Source organism: Mirounga leonina, unplaced genomic scaffold, assembly GCF_011800145.1.
Source record: "Mirounga leonina isolate KUSES-001 unplaced genomic scaffold, KU_Mleo_1.0 Mir_168, whole genome shotgun sequence".
NCBI classification, from domain to species: domain Eukaryota; kingdom Metazoa; phylum Chordata; class Mammalia; order Carnivora; family Phocidae; genus Mirounga; species Mirounga leonina.
Genome location: NW_023270426.1, coordinates 41,069,550 through 41,090,864, shown reverse-complemented (window position 1 = coordinate 41,090,864; position 21,315 = coordinate 41,069,550). Strand labels below are relative to the sequence as shown.

The 21,315-nt window shown below is 41.6% G+C and overlaps 1 protein-coding gene and 1 long non-coding RNA gene across 3 annotated transcripts in view; both read right to left on the bottom strand.

The window, feature by feature from the left end:
* MAST4 (microtubule associated serine/threonine kinase family member 4) overlaps nt 1-21,315 on the bottom strand; it is a 525,778-nt gene that overhangs the window by 422,966 nt on the left and 81,497 nt on the right. The window lies entirely within an intron of this gene.
* LOC118016857 lies at nt 13,296-16,775 on the bottom strand. The gene is made up of 2 exons (XR_004680943.1): nt 15,537-16,775; nt 13,296-14,774 (listed from the first exon to the last, which is right to left on the bottom strand). It is a non-coding gene; the product is annotated as an uncharacterized LOC118016857 (long non-coding RNA).

Sequence of the window (21,315 nt, the reverse complement as noted above, 5' to 3'; positions counted from 1 at the left end):
AGATCATGACCTGAGCCGAAGGCAGACGCTTAACTGACTGAGTCACCCAGGCGCCCCTCAGGCTTAAAATCTTTACCATATTCATTTGCAAATTGAATCTCCTAGCAGGATCCAGTATTTCCCAATTTCGTTGTTTTATTTAAATTCAGTTAATTAACATATAATGTATTATTTACTTCAGGGGTACAGGTCTGTGACTCATCAGTCTCATATAATGCCCAGGGCTCGCCACAACACATACTCTCCCCAATGTCCATTACCCAGCCTCCCCATCCCTCCCACCCCCCTCCACTCCAGCAACCCTCAGTTTGTGAAGAAGACTTTTCTCCTACATTACTCTTCAGGACTCTGTTCACATAAACGTACTTTGAAAAATCCTGGATTATATACAAAGGGTCTAAAATGGGAGCTACCAATGGGTTAAATTCTGAAACAAAGCTGCCAGGTCAAAACTATGCTCTGTTCCTTATAACAGGTATCTGGCACTTTAATACACTGCTAGGAGGGGTTTAAGTTGGTATAAGCACTTCAAAAAAACTGATGGGCACTGATTCCTAAGGTCGAAACTTACACATTACCATACAATCAACTCCTAGGCAGATACATGCAATTGTCATGAAATACCACGTGTAAGAGTGCCCATGGCAGCAGGACTCATAGTGACTCCACACTGAAAACAACACACGTTAAGGGCAGAAGGGATAAATCCATGGTAGTATCTTCACACAATGGGTGTGATGGTCAGAAAAATGCTCCCTTCCCAAAATTCCACATCCGAATCCCTGGAACCTGTGACTACTACCTTACATGGCAAAAGGATGTTGCAGGGTGATTAAGTTAAGGAGACTGAGATGGGGAGAAGATCCAAGTGGGCCCTGATTGTAATCACACATGTTCTTCTAAGAGGGAGGCAGAGGGAAATTTGAGGACAGAAGAGGTAAAGTGATGAAGAAGCCAATACTGGAGTGACATGTTTTGAAAATGGAGAAAGCAGCCTCAGGCAAGGAATCCAGGTGGCCATGAGAAGCAGAAGAAGACAAGAAACAGAGTCTCCCCTCAGAGTCTACAAAACGGAGTCCCGCCAACACGGTGACTTCAGCCCCAACTACAGACTTCTGACCTGCAGAACTGTACCAGAATAAAGTTTCAGGGCTTTAAACTGCTTTGTGATACTTAGTTACAACAGTAACAGGAAATTGACGCAATGGGGTACTATACAGAAATAGGAAAGAATATACAACTGTTACCCATGACAACAGGCAGGATTTTCACAGGCATCCCAGTTGGAAAACGAAACCATACACAATGGGGCACAATGTAGGATGGCCTTCCTATCAAGTTCAACAACAGGTCAAATGAATGCATAGGGGCAGAGGTCAGAACAGCCATGATCTCTGTGAAGTGGCAGGGACTTGAAGGGATGCACAAGAGCATCTGGAAGAGGAATCTCTTTCTTAATACAGGTTGTGGTTACACGGGTCTAATGTACGCTGAGAAAGTTCATCAAATTATACACAAGTAATGTGTATACTTTTCTATCCATGTAGTATACATCAACAGAGGTTTTGTGTTGTTATTTTAACTATTTTTTTTTTCTTTTTAACCATTAGATCCAAATGACTCATAAAATAAACCCCTCTAGGGGAGGCCCTGGTTGGGAGCAATCCAGAGCGTGGCCATTCTCACACTGTGAGGGAGAGAAACAAAGATAAGGAGGCCACTGACTATACCCACGCAGTCGATAAGGAAATAAGAATTAGATTCTGAACAAACAAAAATAAATCAATGATTCTAATACAACATGAGGTTTTTGCAAATAAAGAGTCTAGAGTGACAATTCCAGCTTTCCAACAATTCCACCTATTATGTTATACTAACAAAGTTAGATTAAGAATTTAGTAGAGAAGCTCCAGTGAATCCACTGGGTTAGAGAAGATGGGCATGTGTCTGTCATCTCACATCTAGGGAAAAAAGATGGAGGAAGACAACAATCAGTGATAAAAGGCCTGCCCACCTCACAAAGTCAAGATGTAACCACAGGGTCCTTCTCTCTTGTACTCTTATCAAGTGCAAGAACAATAAAAGTATTAATACTTTGACCTTGACATGTTACATATTAGAAAACATAACCAACACTACATATAGCATGATAGAGTTTAAAAGAAACATACAGTATTTTCCTAATACATATTTTTAGGAAATAATAATACACACACACCCCAACCACTGCTTCCTCTAGCATATCAGATCAGAATGAATCTGAATGCACAGTTTCTATAATTCTAAATGAATAAATCCAGTAGAGACAGGGAAGAAGTTAAACTTAAAGCACTACAAGGAGGACCAAAGCAGAGATGGGTCATGCCAGTTCCAGAGTGGGCAAGTCCTGACTTTACCAATGTAAGGAGGGAGGCAGCAGAGACTAGTACTTTTTCTTCCCTTATATTATTGGAGCCAAGGGTATGAAGGTATCTGGTGGCCAGCTGGAAAAGCTGAGTCAGTCCTACAGTTCAAACAGTTTGCAGTCTACATGCCTGTATGGTACCAAATTTGGGTGGAACGCTTCATTTTCTAAAGCTTAAGATCACCTTACTGCAACACCTACAAATACCAGAAGAGGCTCGGAGACACTGAGAATCACAAAGCTAGTATGTCACCAAGTGGAGATTCCAACACCCTGGTGATTCTCTTTATCCCACATTTGGTCTCTGGTGAATCAGTTTCACCATTAACACAGTGATATGGGAATAGGCTTAATACTGCACTCCAATCCAAAATTCAGATATAGAATGAACACTGTACACCTCAATCCCACTGAATTCTTAATTTCACTAGGTTTTCACTGAAAGCATATAATTGCATATAAAATGATTTTATAGTAAACTCAATAGGAAATGGAGAGAGAGCAATAGTCAGAATGTCAATATGGCTTTGAAAATGCATTTTGACGCCTCAATGTCCCTGAAGGTAATATGGTCAAGCTCAAAACATACATTCTCTGTTACCTGAAAGGCAAAACAATGAAGGATTTTGAAGCTTCAGGAAATTGAGAATCTAGAAAAAAACCTGAAAGAAAGCAAACTGTCAACAACAGCTAAATCTGGGTGGTGTCTGTGATATTCTTGGTGCCTTTCTGGAAATGTGGAAAGTGTCAATTTTAACAGAAGGAAAAATTAAAGAATTTCACAGAAAATTTCTATGAAACAGCCACCTGTAAAAAAATATTTGGGGTGCTTTTAGGAAAAAACCAGTAACAGACATGAAAGAAGAAGTCTAGCTTTGAAAAACAAAGTCTTAACAGAGAAAATTATATGCTTTCTACTGGTACAGCCCCATAATTATCTCTCAATGTAAATTCTTATTAATACTTATCCCATTTTCACATACTTTTAAAATTTCAGTATTTTTAAATGTGTTTTTCCCCCAGAAAATTTCTATTTTCTCAAACACATGCTACCACCCCAGGAAATAAATTCACTTCTAGTCGAAGAAAATGCAGGAAAAGTGAAATTCAGTTCTTTTGGATGTTATCATTACTGTTTTACAAGACCAGTGCTCTAACCCTTGAGCTATGGAGCCATCATTACTGTTTTAAATGATTAATGGCTAACAAATGGGTTTACAACAGAAAACCCGTCTAAGACCTGAATAACATGCAAATCTGCAGCTCACTGTAACTAGAGGGAAATGACTGTTTACCCCTTATAAACAGAAGGCCAAGTTGAGGCAATGCAGAAAGCCAACCACAAACTCAATCCCAATAAGGAGGTCAGAACAGCATACACTGGCTACCACACAGAAGCCACTACTGTCCTTCTAATGGAAAAGGCAACCAAAGCTCAGAGTTCAAGCAGCTCACTGAAGTCAGTTAATATGATGAGCTCCAACAAAACATTCTTTGTGTTATGCAATCCTGACTCTACCAATAAAATTCAACATCACCAAGAGCTCATTGAGACTCTGAGAGGCCCATTCACAGTGTCGTGCCATCTTTCAGCCATTGGCCAGACAGTCATACCCATGATGCTTCACGATCAAGAAAGTGCAGTGCAGGGCGTCTGGGTGGCTCAGTCGGTTAAGTGTCTGCCTTCAGCTCAGGTCATGATCCCAAGGTCCTGGGATCGAACCCCACATCGGGCTCCCTGTTCGGCAAGGAGTTTGCTTCTTCCTCTCCCTCTGCCCCTCCCCCCACTCGTGCGTGCACATGCTCTTTCTCTCAAAAAAAATAAATAAAATATTTTTAAAAAAGGAAAGAAAAGGAACAGGAAAAGGAAAGGAAATGCAGTGCAGGGGGGCCTGGCTGCCTCAGTCAGGAGAGCATGCAACTCCTGATCTAGGGGTTGTGAGTTTGAGCCCTACCTTGGGTATAGAGATTTCTTTTTTTAAGATTTTATTTTTAAGAAAAAAAAGAAAATGCAGTTCAGAGTTAAGTGTAACCCAAGCTGGCGGTTAAGCCAAGACACCAATCTCATTTTTCCAACTCCCAAGTCTTACACTTTTTTCCACAAATCATAAAAGCAAACATGCTAGCTACAGGGGCCACAGGGTGTAATAAAACTAGGACAAGTTTTGCACAGCTGGGTTTGACTCTCACTTGGTAGTTTTGTGAACTTAGAAAAGTTATTTCTTTGATTTCTAGTCTTCTCATATTAAATGCATCTATCAGCACCATCCCCTTCCCTGGAAAGATCAGAGTAGATGTGTGAAAGATCTGGTACTTATGGACACTCAAATGGTAACCGTTAGTATTATCCATGACAACACAAGCTCTTGCCTTGTAGTAACTATTTCATTAAGCAGTATGGAATGCATGCTAGCCCAAGAAATCAACCCTTTGAAGTCAACACAAAGAGTTCAAATACTTCACAATAAAGAGTTTGAAAGGCACTGCTCCTTACCACAGTATATGCCCTTCGTGTTTATCACTCCAGGGTCTAAACATTTTCCCAATTATGGGCTGAATTACGTCTCCTCCATCAAATTCATATGTTGAAGTTCTAAGACCCAGTACCTCAGACTGTGACTATATTTGGAGATGCAGTCTTCAAACAGGCAATTAAAATTAAACGAAGTCACTAGAGTAGTGTCTAACCCAATCCAAGGAGATTAAGACACAAGCATAGAGAAAAAACCACCATGTGAAGACACAGGAAGAAGATGGTTACCTACAAGCCAAAGAGAAAGGCCCTCAGAATAAAATCAACCCTGCCAACACCTTGATCTTGGACTTCCAGCCTCCAGAACTGTGAGGAAATAAATGTCTCTTGTTAGAGCCAAGACCCTGATACTTTGTTGTGACAGCCCCAGAATAGGGATACACCCATCAAGTGCCATCCTCCCCCACCTGCAGCCCAACCCAGGTACAAAGGACACACAGCTGTGACCACCACTACCACACAAGGTGCCTGAAAATTGGCACAAATGAGTGCTAAAGTAGAACCTGTTGTATGCTAGTAGATCTGGTATTTCTAGTCCACAAAAGAATCAACCTTTTCTATCACTTTCAACAGTAGTGGCTAGCTCATAGGCCTCCATGAGGAGGAACTGGAATTCAGGAGCAGAAGAGCTCTGGCCCTCTACTGGTATCTTCTTAAGTCAGACTGGGCTCTCTTCAGGTGGAAGCCTCCCTATAGGGAAACAGGTTAAGGCCCAGATGGAGCCTTACTGCTCCAAGTCCAGGAGCACCACAAAGCTTTCAGAGTTAGGGCAGGCATTTTTTTTTTTTTTAAGATTTTATTTATTTATTTTAGAGATAAAGAGAGAGAGAAAGGACATGCACGAGCAGGGGAGGGGGGCGCAGAGGGAGAAGTAGGTTCCCCACTGAGCAGGGAGCCCAATGTGGGGGTCGATCCAAGGACCCTGAGATCATGACCTGAGCTGAAGGCAGACGCTTAACCAACTGAGCCACCCAGGGCAGGTATACTTTCAAGTAAAAATTACAATAGCTTTGAAAGTGTTATCTTGGCACTTGCAATACCATGAATGGACCTACAGGGTATTACGCAAAGCGAAATAAGTCAGACTGAGAAAGACCAAAACCGTATGATTTCACTTACATGTGGAATCTATTAAAAAAAAAAACAAAAAAACAAAGAACAAGCAAAACAGAAACAGACCCCTAGATACAGAGAATAAACTGGCGGTTGCCAAAGGGGTGGGGGGTGGGGGGAGGGAGAGAGCAGAGGTGAAGAGAATGAAGAGATACGACATCCCAGTTATAAAATAAGACATGGGGATGTAATGTACAGCACAGGGAATAAAGTCAATAATAATGTAACAGCTTTGTATGGTGACAGATGGCTATCAGACTTACTGTGGTAACTACCTCAAAATGTATATAAATACCGAATCACTATGTTGTACATCTGAAACAAATACAATACTTTGTCAATTCTCCAACAGAAAATTCTTAATGCAAAACAAAAAAATTACAGTAGTTTTCAAAGACTAGCACTGCATTTAAAGTTTCCTGACTTACACCAGATTATAAAGAAACTATATTATTACCACTGTTATTTTTAGACGTTCAGATAAAGCCTAAGAGCAAAGTTTCTTGTGCTCAAAACATTTACTCAACACAGAGTAATTCAGCTATGGCTATTTATAAATCTAAGTTAAACTCTGCTGGATTGTCCCCAGAGAGCTAAATCCCCATTTTACATAATGGCAATTATTCAAAATGCCTGGTCTGAAGAAAGATAGGGACTAACCAAAGATGAAGAATATTTATGAAACACTGGTTTGAGGGCTTCATCTCATCACTTTAAACAACAAAAAGTTACCACTTCTCTGTTCCACCATCAGAACACACATTTTTCTAGAAAATTCTACGTTTTGGCAGAGTAGCATTCAGTAAGAAGAAGTAATGGACAACAATCATGACAATTAACATTCCTTAAAAGAATATACAGAATGACATGTCTTATTAACCTCAAATGCTACTTCCTTTTACAATAAATTTAAATTTCAAATTACAAATTGCCCCCCCCATTTCACATGGTATTATGAATAAGGGATGTGTTTGGGTTCAGCTCTGTCCTCCAACTCACCTTGGCGTATTTACTGAGTCCCCTCCGCCCCAGGCATGGATTACGGTCATGATCACAGGCGTAAATTAGATGGTCAAGTTGTCTCTGCTACCCTCAAGTCCCTTGTACTGTTGAAGATGAAAAAAAATTCTGGGGACAGTAGAGCACTATTTCTCAGAGTAGTCCCTGGATCAACTCAACTGGTATCACAGGGGGTTGGCTATTAAAAATGCAGGTTCCTAGGCTGCAGCTAGAGTTACTAATCTCAGGACAGCGCCCAGATATCTTCATATTAATCAACTTCCCAACTGATTCGTATACTGAGGACAGTTTAAGACCCAAAGCAACATAGAGTACATGCTACTGGCATGGGGCCTTGGCCTCTGATACTACCATTTAGATCTTGTGCGACCATGGGGAAGTTATTTCACCTCACTCCCCCACCAGTATTCTAGGGACAACAGTACCGACCCCCTGAGAGGTGCTGAAAGAGGACGCAGAATAATCTACACGAAGCCTCCAACATGCTGCCTAACCCACAGCACACACTGAAACATGTGGGCTGTTATAATTACAATATACAAAAGGACTTTGAATTTATTGATTAATTTTGGTTGAGTCACTGATTAACACATTAAAACAAAGTGAGTATTCTAAGGGAACCATGGAAACATGTCTTCTGATGGTAAGTCACAAGGTTCTGAGGGCTCAGATTTTAAATAATGTTTAATGGTAAATGCCAGGCATATGGCTCTAAGAACACAGGCTGAAAACGGAATTCTGTAGTCAACAAGGTTTGCATTTCACAACATCTTAAATGGAGGTGTCAGAGCCGACTCGGGGGGACCTGAAACCATTCCTGTGAAACATAATTTGACTGTGCCATCCAAGATCACACCACAGCATTCGCCTGTATAATTACGTATTCGGCTCAGATTTTGTTTTTATCATTTATATCTTTTGTTTTCATCTTAAAAAAAAAAAATTCCTATGTACCAGTAGAGCAGAGATTAGAAACACACCTGGGACTTTCGTACAACTAAAGCAGCACATGTATTTAATTATGGTGAGGTTTCTGTCATTATCATTCTAAACATGCTCATGCTATACCCATTAAAAACAGGAAAAAAAAGGAAGCTGTGGGGAAATGCAGACAGCACACAGTAAGTTTAATCTTTAGATGATCTCAAATGAATCTGTGCAAGCAGAATTCCAAATTACCGCACGTAAATAAAAAACGTGAAATCTGCTCCTCCAATATCCACTCTCCAGAAACAGCTTCTGGATCATTTTGGAAGGGAGCCCCATCCAGGAACTAGGTCCCCAGAAGAACCATGATGACTATTCAGTGCAGTTTCTGTGGCTTGGGAGACACAAAATATTCACAGCTTGATCCCAGATTAGGAAGCCCATAAAAACCCTCATGCTAGTTGAGTGATCTTCTTCCAGAGTACCTGGTACCCTAAAATATATGAAATTTTTGACCGTCTACTTAAAGGACAATAAGCTCCAGATTCTTATGCACAGGAAGACACAAAAAATATGTAAGAATAAAGCAGAGGAGCAGGAACAATGGTGATCTGTGGCAGGCATTTCATAAGAGGGTAAGTAGAATAGGGAGCATCAGGGAGGAGGGGGAAGGCTGGAACAGCAGTTGTAGGGAAAACAAAGTCTAGCCTATAGCTCAGAACCGATTACTTAACAGTTATTTCTTAAATGTGCTAAGTCCCTGTATAACTTACCTCATGTAATCTTTGTAGTTGTTACGATTCCCACCTCCTAATTAAGGCTAAACTAAGGTTGAACACTTGGCACTTAGTAAGTACTCTATACTACAGCCATTTTTCTGATCAACAAATGAATCAGCCCAATTGAATGAACTTTTAGAAGAACGACTTTGACATTCCAAACAGACATGGAAAGGGCACCTGGGTGGCTCAGCTGGTTTAAGTGTCTGCCTTTGGCTCAGGTCATGATCCCAGAGACCCCGGGTAAAGCCCCACGTTGGGCTCCCTGCTCAGTGGGGAGCCTGCTTCTCCCTCTAACTCTACCCTCTTCTCATGCTCTCACTCTCTCTCTCAAATAAATAAAATCTTAAAAAGAAATACAACAGACATGGCATAATAAAGACATATAAATGCTTACAAGAAAAAAAATCAGGTAGGCAAATCTGTATCTTACTTATCAACTCTGGATCACACTAGCCCAGGAACAAAATTATAAAAGGATAAAAGAACCATGTGTGAATTTAATTTTTAAAAGGTTTTTAACTTGAGGGGCATCTGGGCAACTCAGTCAGTTAAACAGCCAGCTCTTGATTTCAGCTCAGGGTCCTGGGATTGAGCCCCATGTCAGGCTCTGTGCTCAGGAGGGAGTCTGCTTGAGATTCTCTCTCCCCACCCTAACCAATAAATAAATCTTTAAAAAAAAAAAAGTTTTTAAGTTGGAAAGTCCATGTGTTTGGTAAAGCTGAGTCCTCTGAGAGGTGAAAACTAGTATTTCCAAGGCATTTTCACATAAATAATTTTTTTTAACAACAACCTATAAGGTAGGTATGCCCATCACATCCAAGAAAAATTAAGCAACTGAAAAAAGTTAAGCAACTGACTCAAGGCTGTGAAATGCCAGCATTAGGAATTGACCTATTCCCTCCATTTCAAATTACTTCTTTTTCCATCATTTATGTTGGGTTTACTGAAGATCAAGTTCTAAAAAAAAAAAGTAAAAATTTTCTTTAAAATGAAGCCCTAACTAAAAAGAAATATCTAAATTCAAATAGTGGTAGCCTTAAGCCCTTAAGAAACTCAAGATGAGAAAATCAACATCTAATGGACCACAGGAAACTAGACAAGCAAAGGCACGTTGCCTTGCCTGGTGTGAGATCCAGACCAGCACAAAAATCAGTGAGGGAAACAGAAAACTAGTTCTAAGAGGTTCTGTGAACAGACACACAGGGATGCACCTCGATAATTAAAAAATGGAAGAGAAGCAAAACAATACAAAAGAAAATACAGCCAGGTGCTACAAGACATGCAACATGAGTGCCACCAACTCAGAATGCACTCAAGGTACATTTATAGGAAAGCAAGTTGTGTAATGTATCTCCAGTGTCATCAGCATCCAACCTATGCAGTAATAGACAAGTCTGAGTCAGCTACTACCATTCAAACTTCATCACCATCTGCTCAAATGTTAAAATACTCAGTAGTAGTGACTTCAGTAATACTCGTCATTAGCAATGATAATCAATACTTCAGTAATTATATTAATGATTACCTTCATGATTAAGGGATAAATATACCTCATTCTATTATAAATAGTAAAAGGTAAGCAGTATTTACAATCTATCACAAAAAATTAAAAACATTTCCAAATTGCAGTCTTAAATCATTCCAAAGGTCTATTTCTCAGTGTGTTTACAAAGACAAAAAAAAAAAAAAAAAAAAAAAAAGCCCACACATTAAGCAATTTGCTTTAGGGGAAGAAAAAAAAAGTATCTCAATGCGTTATCCAGAAATCCTAATGCAGTGATGACATATATCTATATTACAGCCCCATTTCATTCAGGGAAAGCACCTGCTCACAGTCTTACTTCCCATCACAACAGATGAACATTCAGACGCAGAAGGCTACAAGGAGAAGGCACTTCTACGCAGGACAATCTTTAGGAAAAATCAACCAGAAAGGTGCACTCCTCAATGGTCTAAATTGCTACATGGTCTACACAAGAATTGCACTGAGAAGTTTAAAAAGAAAAATAAAGTAATAAATATTTTAACTATTAATAAAGCCTTTCAATAAGCAATTTCTTTCTACTTCAATGTGACTTTTCGGCTGATAAAATTCTAATAGGCTGCCCAAATTTGACAAGTTGTAACAACATTAACACAAAAGTCAAAGCACTTGTGCGTATCAGACCAAAACCTAAGGCTTAGGGGACTTCACCAAGATTAAAGAAAGTACCAACTAGAAAAAAGAGAACAACAATTTGTACGGGGTTACAACGGTGAGAGAGGAACTACCGGAATTTTCCATCATGAAACAGCAGACAAATTTCTATAAACCATCTCGGTGCTAACAAACGCAAAGTAATAAAATTCTGCTCCTTAAAGTGTAATTCGTTACTCTCTGTGCTGCCACCCGAGCAAACACAAATACGCGCTCCCCTCTTAGCCCTAACACCTTACGCTATGAGGGAGGGAGAGGGGAAGTGGCCCCGTAGGGCCACAGCTGCAGAGGCAGAGAGACCCCAGGCTACGGACGACAGCCACAACTAAGCAGAGACCGCACGCGGCCAGTTTCGGTCACAGCGCCGTCACCATGACACAAGCACTGCCCATGGAGTGCTGAGCGAGACCAAAGCCTCCAGAAGGTGCGCTCAAACGCAGGAGACGGACGGGCACCCACCCCAACAGGCACATGCGCGAGAACATGAGGCTCTCTGCGGACAAGCAAGCACTGCGCGAGCCGGGGACCGCGGGCGCTGGGGGGCGACGCTGCACCTCAGCTAGGGCGGTGAGGACGTTTTTCCGAGGGACACCACCTCTGAGGGAGAACTAAACAATGAGGAGACACCACCACAAGATCTGAGGCAGACAGCATTCAAGGAAGAGGTAAGAGCGAACTCCAAGACTCCGAGACGAGAGCTAGGTATTAATGCGGGAAGTGGGAGGGCAAGTGTGGCTGGGGAGGCCTTGCTGGAAGGGGTCCGAACCGGCGAAGGGGGCTGGGTCACACATGGCCTGCGGCGGGGGGCAAAAAGAAGTTTGGTTTTGTCCTACTTGCATTGAGATGTCACTAGTTTTTAAGCAGAAGAGTACCATGACTTCGTTTATGCTTTAGACAAGATACAAGCTGATAAACAGAGGAAGGACGTCAGGAAGGACAAGGGGGAAGAGGGAGATCAGCACTGGGGGAGAGTCCCAGGGCAAAATGTGGTGCTGGAGGAGGGTTATGACAGGGGAAGTGGTGAGAAGGAGTGGTTTAGAAGTGATCATCTAACATACAGAACTAGGTGGGGGTGTGAAGAACACAGGGGAATGAAGAGTGATTCACAGCTTAGGGGGCTCTGGAGCACACACCTTGGTTCCATTTATGAGATGGGGAACCTAGAACCCCGTCTTGTGCTTATGAAGATGCCCTTCAGATATCCAAGTGGAGATGCCAGGCAGACAGCTGGACCAAGAATCTGGCGCTCATGAGAGAGATGAGGGCAGGAGACACCACCTTATAGGTGTGTTTATACTCAAGGGACTAGGAGCTCACTTTTTAAAAAAAGGTCTAGAGGGAAAAAAGAGCCAAGGACAAAGTGCGGAACCATGCCAACCCTTGTAGATTAAGCAGAGGAGGAGGTTCCTCTAAAACCATCGGGAGAAGAGCAGCCAGTGAGGGAGAAGAAACCCAGGAGTGTGTAGGGTTGCAGTAAACACAAGATGAAGGGTGGGTGTGTAAGGGTGGGCAAACCAGTAGAGAAGGTGAGAGAACAGGGGAGGAGAGGTGTCATGACACCACCATCTCAGGGAATGGGAACAAAATGGTCCAGCAGAGCTGCAGTGAGCCAGTGAGCCTGGTTTTGTTGACGGTCTGCAGAATACTCAACTGCAGGTTCCATGACTGCATTTTACATCGTCAGGTCTGTGTGAACGACTGCCAACTGGCAGAGAGAGAGAGACAAGGGATTTGCTGGAGTTCAGTGCACCTACTCGAAGCTGGATTGGGAGGGAAGCCAGACCATGAGAGGGATGAAAGATTATAAAACAGAGGCAAAGCCGGAGGATTAGGGATTTCCAAGCCGAAATGGCGGAATACATAAGTGGGAAGGTAGGAAGTGGTGGTCAAATAAAGGAATATTTGAAACTGAAATTCTGGAGATGTGGGCAGTTATTGGTGTGGACCAGGCCTAGGACAGCAGTTCTTAAACACGTTGGTCTCAGTCACTTAGCAAAGTGACCTCAATAACAATCACGCAATGAGTATGGTGAAGTCAAAATGCCCAATTCTTATTCACCACCCTAAACTGAAACCAATTTCAATTCAAGATATCCCAAAGGCCTCATAATGCTGAATGCAGAGTAGCCATTCTACATAAAAGGTATCAACAGCATAATCACCAGTGGACCCATTCACACTTCCAGAACTATAGAGATAAGGTTATTAATGTAAAAACAATTCCATCAAAAGTTCTATGGCCTGCCCTGTCTTCAAAGTGACCATCTCAAAACAGAGCTGGATAAGAAATTCTTTAACCGTATTTTCTTCTTTCACAACTCAAACAAGTATGTGAAGAAAGCCCATAAAGGGCCCACAGCTTGGATGAAGTAATCATAATCAAGGCAAGAGAAGGGAGCAGTGAGGTATCTTTCAGAACATTCTAGTAATAGAAGAAAAGGGAGTTTGAAAATCTTCTGAAAATTAATAGCTAATGGCATGTGACATTTTAGCTCAAGGGTGGGAAGCAATAATCAGAAGAAAACCACAGCAAATACTTTCTAATCTTGGACAATGAAAACAAACTTCTACAGCTTCTCAACAAAGGTTACATGGTTTCTGAAATCTGAGAAACACGAAAATTAATCTCATTCCCAGATATTCATCCTTATTAATAGCACTAAACACCTTATACTGACAAAATATTTCAAAGTTACTCAAATACTTCTTTATTCCTATCTAATCCTCAAATGAGTGATCCTGTGAAGTAGACCAGGTGGATATCAGGGGTCTCAGTTTACAAATGAAGAAACTGAGGCATTACAAGCTAAATGACTCGTCTAAGGTCACATGCCCAATTAGTGGGGGAACAGAGCTTTTCCATCAACCCACACAGATTAATTATTACTTATAATGATTAATGCAACTGCAAGGATTCTGACTGCCCCAGAAAGTTTCCACATCACATGCCGACAATATACGTAAAGCTTTCCAAGAGAGAAGGCCAATTCTAGGTGTACCCAAATCATGTGAAAAAACAACCCAAAAGATCTGTGTTCCTACTCAGTAAGATCTAAGGGAATGTAATTTGAAATCCTGCTACCCCCTTGTAGTACTTAAGCTTCCCATGTGGATAGTGCTGTTCAATATGCTACACTACCAGACACTGTACCTTTTAATGACTGTTAGGATAAAAAGTGAACTGTTTAATTAGAAACACAGAGCTAAGGTTACATAGTCACTGGAGATGTTATTCATCAACTTCAGGGACAAGCACCTTGAAGGTCACTGCCATGGGTGGGCAAGGGCAGACCTAGAATTCCCAACAAGTTTGAAGCCACTGCATTTTTTTTTTTAAAGATTTTATTTATTTTTTGACAGAGAGAGAGACAGCGAGAGAGGGAACACAAGCAGGGGGAGTGGGAGAGGGAGAAGCAGGCTCCCCGCTGAGCAGGGAGCCCAATGCGGGGCTCGATCCCAGGACCCTGGGATCACGACCTGAGTCGAAGGCAGACGCTTAACAACCGAGCCACCCAAGTGCCCCGAAGCCACTGCATTTTTAAGATCAAGGCGGGTCAAAGTAACAGTTAGGTGCTGAACTGAAGTTTTGCAGGCAAGATGAAACTGTGGTAGGTTTGGAAGGAAGGCAAGAATAGACTGAGGCAGAGCCATCACCATGGAGCTCAGGAAACTCGAGAATTTCAAGGAGTCCAACTTCCTCTCTCTCTCTCTGGGAATGAAGCAATCTGGACTAGGGTACAGACCAAATCTGGCCCTGGTCTCTCCTCTAACAGCTCACGAGATTATTTCAGCAGAGACCTAAGATAAAATGATGAGGCAACATGAGATCAGATAGCCTGAAGAAAAGAATACTAAGTAACAATTAATGGTCTTCACGAATATGAAGCATTTTTAAGAAGATCAAAGTAACCAACTGTCTTCATTTTCACTAAAGCTTAAATTGCAAAAAAAGAAACTGTTTATAAGCAGAGCAGTTACTGGCTCTTAAGACACTGTTACTAAGAGACTCTCAGATCCTCCTTTCAAAATTTTTTTCTGGTGATAGGATAAATGTTGAAATGCCTGAAAAGCCTGGAAGTTCTTTTGTGGTTTCACTCTGATGAAGAAAGGTTAGGGACATAAATTTAAATGTAGACCTTTTAAGCCAAATTTTACAAAATGTTCCTCTTCAGTTAACTCCATCCCCAGTTCCCACACACCAGAATGACTGCCATGGGCAGGTCTTTACTGGATCTGTACTACTAGCCGTGGTGGCCAGTCTTGGTCCAAAAAAGATTGTTGCCCACCTCTCCCGTCCCCTAGTAAGAGCCCAGAATGTCACCCTAGTTCTTAGACCGAGAAATCACTGCCCTGAATGGGAATCATTCTTCCATCAGGTAGTCTATTATAATAAAGCAATCTGCTTTTCTCTCTGTCTCATTCCAGAAGCACTAGGAATGATTCTGCAGTATTTACCAACCATTTAAGAGAGAATGTGGGAAGACTGGTACTTTTCTTGTCTGAGGGAAAAGAATAAAGATATCAAGATTCAGCAACCCTTTTTCATCTTTACCCTCTCACCAGAGCACAGGGTCCCGGCCATCCCTGCAGGTTCAACCACTGAAGAATTCAAGTCTACAAAATGGTTAGAGATTAGCCTGGCCATTAAGGCTCAGCTGACCCAAACTTGCTCTGAAGCCATGAACAGAACTGCTTCCAGAGAGTGCTTCAGGAGGTATGATGGCCAGAACATTCCTAAGGTTACATCATACCTATTTGAGTAAGTGTGTCAAAGTTGCAGGCACCCTTACCAATGAGCCTAGTGTCACTGCTAATATAGAGCGGTCTGGAAAAATAAGTCAACGTCTTTGGTCTACTTGGCAGAGATGTGAGTCAAGGCAAAGGCACCTGAACCTTGTGGGAACTTTGCTTAAAAGCAAATATGGAGCAAGCATGACCGTAGGAGGATTCTGAGTCACACTGCATTAATGTCCAAAGCAAGCCAAAGGTTTACCCAACAGTGGAAAAATTTGACAATTCTCATGGATATAAGACTTGGCTATAAAGAGAGTTAGACAACTTATGCAATAGACTCAACAAGGTAATGTTCTGTGCTATACATATGCACCTGGAAAACTGCTACATCACCTTCAATTAGGACAGAAAATATCAACTGAATTTATGATGAATGTCTTTTTTAAAGTCAAGTTTATTCTTAAAAAAAAAAAAACAGCTGCCAGAAAACAAGTTATGAAACCAAACAACTTCAGATAGGTAACTGAAGTCAGGATTTCTACCAATCCACTAAAACCACTTTTTTTTTTTAATAGGACATTCTTTGCACCCTTGACTTTAAGCCTTATAAATGGCAACCAATTTAAAACCACTAAAAAGGTTAGCTAAATAAGTGTAAAATATGATGGCTATATTTTACATTTTAAATTTTGTATAAATGCTTTCCATAGAAGGTGCACATTTACATATTTGGCACCACCAGAAACATATGTGTTATCCTATCTGCCCATAGGGCTCACAAGCTCCTACAAGGCTGTGGGGAGGGTGGAGAGGCAGCTTGAAATGGAGTAGGGAGAAACTGGAACTTACTAAGTAATTTTTTTAAAAAAGCAGAATATTGTAGGGATAGGAGTGTGGAAGAAACATAGGCTCAGAGCTGACTGCAGGCTGATGAGGAAGCAATCCGACTTGGGGCATACAGCTGCAATTCTGATACTGTGAACTAAGCTGTTCTTAAGTTCCACTCTGGCATCAGAGGTAAGAGAGGAAACTCTTATCCTCGTGAGGAACAGCTGAGAAATATTAACATGAGGGACGCCTGGGTGGCTCAGTCGGTTAAGCGGCTGCCTTCAGCTCAGATCATGATCCCAGGGGCCTGGGATCGAGTCCCACATCGGGCTCCCTGCTCAGCAGGGAGCCTGCTTCTCCCTCTGCCTGCTGCTCCCCCTGCTTGTGCTCTCTGTCTCTCTCTCTCTCTCTCTCACAAATAAAGAAAATCTTTAAAAAATATATATCAACGTGAGGGGAGGAGCAAGATGGCGGAGGAGTAGGAGACCTAAATTTCGTCTGATCCCAGGAATTCAGCTAGATAGGGATCAAACCATTCTGAACACCTACGAACTCAACAAGAGATCAAAGAAAAGAATAGTAACAACTCTCTGAACAGAAAAGCGACCACTTTCTGGAAGGTAGGACGTGCGTGTGGAGAAGTGAATCCGCAGCGATATTCGGGAGGATAGACGGCAGGGGAGGGGGACTCCATCAGCCGCTACCGGCTCTGCTGAGGGACATCGCTCTAGTGGCTAAGCGGGGGGTGGAACCCTTGCTGGGACAATGTGGTCTCAGGACCCTCGGGGTCACAGAAAGACTGGGGGTGCCTGAGTGCGGCAGAGCTCCCAGGTATCAGAGCGGGGAAGCCAGCTGCAGAGACGGAGCCGAGGCACGGGCTCTCAGCTCGGGATTGCCATAAAGCGTGATCCGTGGCTCAGTCGGGCCACTGCTCCTCCAGCAGGGACCCAACAAGCGGCAGATCCGGGGAGACTCCCCTTCCTCCCCCTGGAGGAGCGGCGCGGGAGCGCACCACAGGGATCTGCTGGGTTTGGAGACTCCACACTGAGTCGGGTGCCAGAGATAGAAAAGCTTGGTCACTGGCCAGGTGAGCGCAGAGTGTGGCCAGAGACGGGGGAGCCGGGAGTGATTGACTGCTTTTCTCTAGGGCTCACTGAAGAGCAGGGCCCTGAGTTCTCAGCTCCTCCAGAGCAGAGATTGGGAGGCTGCCGTTTCACTGTCGTCCTCCAAAGCTGTGCGGAAAGCTTGCAGGGAACAAAAGCTCCTGAGAGCAAACCCGAGCAGATTACTTAGCCCGGACCGGGCAAGGGCGGGGCAATTCCGCCTCCAGCAAAGCCATTTGGGAACCACAGCAACAGGCCCCTCCCCCAGAAGATCAGCAAGAGCAGCCAGCCAAGACCAAGTTTATCGATCAATGAGAACGGCACAACTCCAGCGCTAGGGGAATACTGCACATAGAATCCATGGCTTTTTCCCCATGATTCTTTAGTCTTTCAAAGTTAATTTTTTTAATTTTTTTTCTTTTTTTTTTAATTTCTCTTTTCCCTTTTTCAACAAACATCTTATCAATCCCTTTTTTAAAAAAATCTTCTTTATTTTTCATTTTTAGAGTCACATTCTATCCCTTCCTAGTACTTAACCTTATTTTTGGTATAAATACATAAGTTGTTCTCTTTAAAATTTTGGGATACAGTTTCTTCTAACAGACCAAAATATGCCCTAAATCTCTGATGTATGGCTTTATTCTAGTCTCCAGCCTGATCAAATTCTCTCCCTTTTTTTTTAAATCCTCTTCTTTCTTTTTTCAAACAACTTCTTCTCAATTCCTTTTATAAAATCTTTTATAATTTTCATCTTTACAGTCATATTCCATCCCTTCATCATATTTACCCTTATATTTGTACATATATAAGTTTTTCTTTCTTTAAAATTTTGGGAGGCACATTCTTCTAAATACGCCCAAAATCTAGTGTGTGGCACTGATCTATGCACCAGCCTGATCATATTTGATCACATTCTGGGTTTTTTTGTTTTGTTTTTTTTCTTTCCCTGTCTTTTCCCCCGGTTTCAGGTCTCTTCTGATTTGTTTAGTGTATATTTTTCTGGAGTCGCTGTTACCCTGTTAGCATTTTGTTCTCTCATTCATCTATTCTCATCTGGACAAAATGACAAGATGGGAAAAAATCACCTCAAAAAAAAGAACAAGAGGCAGTACGGACTGCCAGGGACCTAATCAATACAGACATTAGTAAGATGTCAGAACTAGAGTTCAGAATGACGATTTTAAAGATACTAGCTGGGCCTGGAAAAAGCATGGAAGGTATTAGAAAAACCCTTTCTAGAGAAATAAAAGAACTAAAATCTAACCAAGTCGAAGTCAAAAAGGCTATTAATGAGGTGCAACCAAAAATGGAGGCTCTAACTGCTAGGATAAATGAGACAGAAGAGAGAATTAGTGATAGAGAACACCAAATGATGGAAAATAAAGAGCGGAGAAAAAGAGAGATAAACAACTACTGGATCACGAGGGCAGAATTCGAGAGATAAGTGATACCAAAAAATGAAACAATATTAGAATAATTGGGATCCCAGAAGAAGAGAGAGAGGGGCAGAAGGTATATTGGAGAAAATTATAGCAGAGAACTTCCCTAATTTGGGGAAAGAACCAGGCATCAAAATCCAGGAGGCACAGAGAACCCCCCTCAAAATCAATAAAAATAGGTCAACACCCTGACATCTACTAGTAAAACTTACGAGTCTCAGAGACAAAGAGAAAATCCTGAAAGCAGCTCGGGAGAAGAGGTCTGTAACCTGCAATGGTAGAAACATTAGATTGACAACAGACCTATCCACAGAGACCTGGCAGGCCAGAAAGGACTGGCATGATATATTCAGAGCACTAAATGAGAGAAATATGCAGCCCAGAATACTTTATCCAGCCAGGTGGTCATTGAAAATAGAAGCAGAGACAAAAAGCTTCCAGGACAAACAAAAATTAAAGGAATTTGCAAACACGAAACCAGCCCTACAAGAAATAATGAAAGGGGTCCTCTAAGCAAAGAGACAGCCTAAAAGTAACATAGACCAGAAAGGAACACAGACAATATACAGTAACAGTCACCTTACAGGCAATACAATGGCACTAAATTCATTATCTTTCAATAGTTACCCTGAATGTAAATGGGCTAAATGCCCCAATCAAAAGACACAGGCTATCAGACTGGATAAAAAACAAGACCCATCGATATGCTGTCTGCAAGAGACTCATTTCAGACCCAAAGACACTTCTAGATTGAAAGTGAGGGGGTGGAAAACCATTTACCACACTAATGCACACCAAAAGAAAGCTGGGGTGGCAATCCTTATATCAGACAAATTAGATTTTAAACCAAAGACTGTAATAAGAGATGAGGAAGGACACTATATCCTACTTAAAGGGTCTATCCAACAAAAAGATCTAACAATTGTAAATATCAATGCCCCTAACATGGGAGCAGCCAATTATACAAGCCAATTAATAACAAAAGCAAAGAAACACATTGACTACAATATAATAATAGTGGGGGACTTTAACACCCCCTCACTGAAATGGACAGATCATCTAAGCAAAAGATCAACAAGGAAATAAAAACTTTAAATGACACACTGGACCAAAGGGACTTCACACATATATTCAGAACATTCCATCCCAAAGCAACAGAATACACATTCTCGCTAGTGCCCATGGAACATTCTCCAGAATAGATCACATCCTAGGTCACGAATCAGGTCTCAACCGGTACCAAAAGACTGGGATCATTCCCTGAATATTTTCAGACCACAATGCTTTGAAACTAGAACTCAATCACAAGAGAAAAGTTGGAAAGAACTCAAATACATGGAGGCTAAAGAGCATCCTACTAAAGAATGAATGGGTCAACCAGGAAATTAAAGAAGAATTTTAAAAATTCATGGAAACAAATGAAAATGAAAACACAACTGTTCAAAATCTTTGGGATGCAGCAAAGGCGGTCCTAAGAGGAAAGTATATAACAATACAAGCTTTCTCAAGAAACAAGAAAGGTCTCAAATACACAACCTAACCCTACACCTGAAGGAGCTGGAGAAAGATCAGCAAATAAAGCCTAAACCCAGCAGGAGAAGAGAAATCATAAAGATCAGAGCAGAAATCAGTGAAATAGAAACCAAAAGAACAGTAGACAGATCAAGGAAACCAGGATCTGGTTCTTCGAAAGAATTAATATTGATAAACCCCTGGCCAGACTTATCAAAACGAAAAGAGAAAGGACCCAAATAAATAAAATCATGAATAAAAGAGGAGAGATCACAACCAACACCAAAGAAACACAAACAATTATAAGAACATATTATGAGCAACTCTATGCCAGAATTTAGATAATCTGGAAGAAATGGAGGCATTCCTAGAGATGTATCAACTACCAACACTGAACCAGGAAGAAATAGAAAACCTGAACAGACCTATAACCACTAAGGAAATTGAAGCAGTCATCAAAAATCTCCCAACAAACAAAAGCCCAGGGCCAAATGGCTTCCCAGGGGAATTCTACCTAACATTTAAAGAAAAATTAAAACCTATTCTTCTGAAATTGTTCCAAAAAATAGAAATGGAAGGAAAACTTCCAAACTCGATTTATGAGGCCACCATTACCTTGATCCCAAAACCAGACACAGACCCCATCAAAAAGGAGAATTACAGACCAATATCCTTGATGAACATGGATGCAAAAATTCTCACCAAAATACTAGCCAATAGGAT